This window comes from Octopus bimaculoides, chromosome 17 (assembly GCF_001194135.2).
Source record: "Octopus bimaculoides isolate UCB-OBI-ISO-001 chromosome 17, ASM119413v2, whole genome shotgun sequence".
In the NCBI taxonomy this organism is placed as follows: Eukaryota; Metazoa; Mollusca; class Cephalopoda; order Octopoda; family Octopodidae; genus Octopus; species Octopus bimaculoides.
In genome coordinates this window covers 47,347,840-47,350,339 of record NC_068997.1, presented here as the reverse complement: position 1 = coordinate 47,350,339, position 2,500 = coordinate 47,347,840, and positions in this window count along the sequence as shown.

Here is a 2,500-nt window from a genome sequence, read left to right as displayed (position 1 = left end):
GTGGTGGTGTTCATTTTGATGTAAACGTTGAGAAATAACGTATTCCAGCGTTTCTCATTTGTAAATTGAATAGACCATGTGCTCAGAGCCTTAAAAACTGCTTCAAGGCACAAGGCGTGCTATACAAACCTGCCTAGACTCGCTTCTCCAAAGAAACGTGGACAAAATGATAAACAGAGTACAGAAAACGCACAGGCCACATAGAGAAAATTTCCTTCATCAGCTGCCACCATTCTAAAACTAAGCGTTATATATATATATACTATGTTTGCATGTGTGTATGTATGTATGTATGTATGTATGTATGTATGTATGTATGTATGTATGTATGCATGTATGTATTATGCATGTATGCATGTATGTATGTATGTATGTATGGATAGATAGATAGATAGATAGATAGATAGATAGATAGATAGATAGATAGATAGATAGATAGATAGAGCATGTGGGAGAAAGAGATGTCTATGTTATCATATAGTGTAGAGTACATATGAACTCTTTGTCGTATAGAGACTCTTGACTTTCTGGAGAACAATAACAGTTAACTATGTTACTTGTAAACCTGTATTTCCTGAGAGATATTCTTTTATGTCGGTGCCATCTTTACAATACAGCACAATGTTCCATGTGTTACTACAAAGAATGTTCGAATGCATGTGGGAATGTGAACTTCTCGCTTTATGTCGCGAACTCAACTGAAATGAGCAAAGAAGCCTCCTTGAAACGATCCTCACCGTAGTGCCGTAGTGATGTATAGTAACGAGGTGGAACCTTCTCGAAGGAGATGAATGAATTTTCTTAAAGCTAAAAGAACGAGAAATAAAGGAGGTAAAAAGCAGTCAGGTTGTCACCGTCGCTGTTGTTATAGCTGTTGTGGTTGTTGTCACCGTCGCTGTTGTTCTGTTGTTGTTGTCGTTGTTGCTGCTGCTGCTGTTGCTGTTGTGGATGCTGCAGCTGCTAAGATTCAAGTGAGCTCTGATGAAGTAGACCTCGAGGCGCGTGTGTTTCTGATGTTAAATCGCATTTTTTGTTGTTTGTTTGTTTTTCTCTCTTTTTGTCTTTCGTAAATATTATATAGGTGAAGGTGCGTGGCCTAGTGGTTTGGCCTTAGCTTTTACGATTGTAAATTCGTGATTTCAAATTTACAATTCCCGGATCTGGTGGTATGTTATACTCTTGAACAAGACCCTTCATTTCACGTTGCTCCAGTCCACTTAGCTATGAGTTCAGACAATGGCTGGGAAGTTAACCCTGCGATGGACCGGCGTTCCATTCAGTAGAGGTGAGTTGTTATGCCAGTCACATACACGCCATAGAAACCAGGTTGAGCTCTAGCCTTATGTGTCGTATGGCTCATGACAGCTCTAAGCCTAAGATATTACATATATCCAAGGTATTTTTGCGTCTTTCTAAGGTGCCAGGCATTAGTGCAGCTATGGGGACAAAGGGCGGTCTGCTCTAGTCAAAGCTTTTACTGGGCGATACTTTCAGGTCTGCTGTATAAGCTTGTATAGATTGGGGTTAGGGAAAGCACACTCTAAACCTGGAAGGCACACTCTAGCTTGTGTTAGAATGTAATTTGAGTGTGATTTGACTGTTATTTTTAGCAGATTCCTGTCACCACGGAGCCATTACCTTATAGACTGGTTTATAAAATCAGACTGGTAATAATGTACATAATGTACCCTGGTTGTTAAAGTTGGCTTTTCCCACCTGGTGCTGAACCACGTTGCCTTGTTGAGATACTGGTCAAATACTGGCAGTTACATATTTTCCATTCTGTTGGTTTTAGTCAGCATTGGAACGGCAGGAGTTGGTGCTAGGTAACAGTGGGAGTGATAGGTGTGGTGGAAGCGGCAGTAATAGATGTTGTGTTGGGGGTAGCAATAAATATAGTAACAGAATGATGGTGGAGACGTGTGGTGGAATGTTAATGGTGGTGATGGCCACGGTGGTGGTATCGACTATAGTGATGATGGTGATGATGATGCTGGTGGTGGTGGTAAGTGGGACATGATGGTGGGATGGTGGGGTTAATGGTGAATGACGTTAGTGGTGATGATGCTGGTGATATTGGTGATGATGGTATGCTTGTGGGCGTGGTGGTGGTATTGGTGGCGCTAGCACTACAAAGTTCAAGGTAGTAGTAGTAGTAGTAGTAGTAGTAGTAGTAGTAGTAGTAGTAGTAGTAGCAGTAGTAGTAGTAGTAGTAGTAGTAGTAGTAGTAAAGTAGTAGTAGTAGTAGTCGTGGTGGTGGTGGTGGCGGCGGCGGCGAAGGTAGTGATGATGGTAGACGTAGTCATGTTTATGAAGGTGGCGATGGTAATGGTGGTGGTTTGGAGGAGGAAGCGAAGTCAATGACGATGATGATGATGATGATGATGATGATGATCACTCTAATTGCGGTGGCGGAGGTGGTGACGGGTGGGGGGAGAAGTTAATAACGGTGCTAGATCGAAAAAACAACAGGTGCAACAGGTGGATAGAAGTGACACAG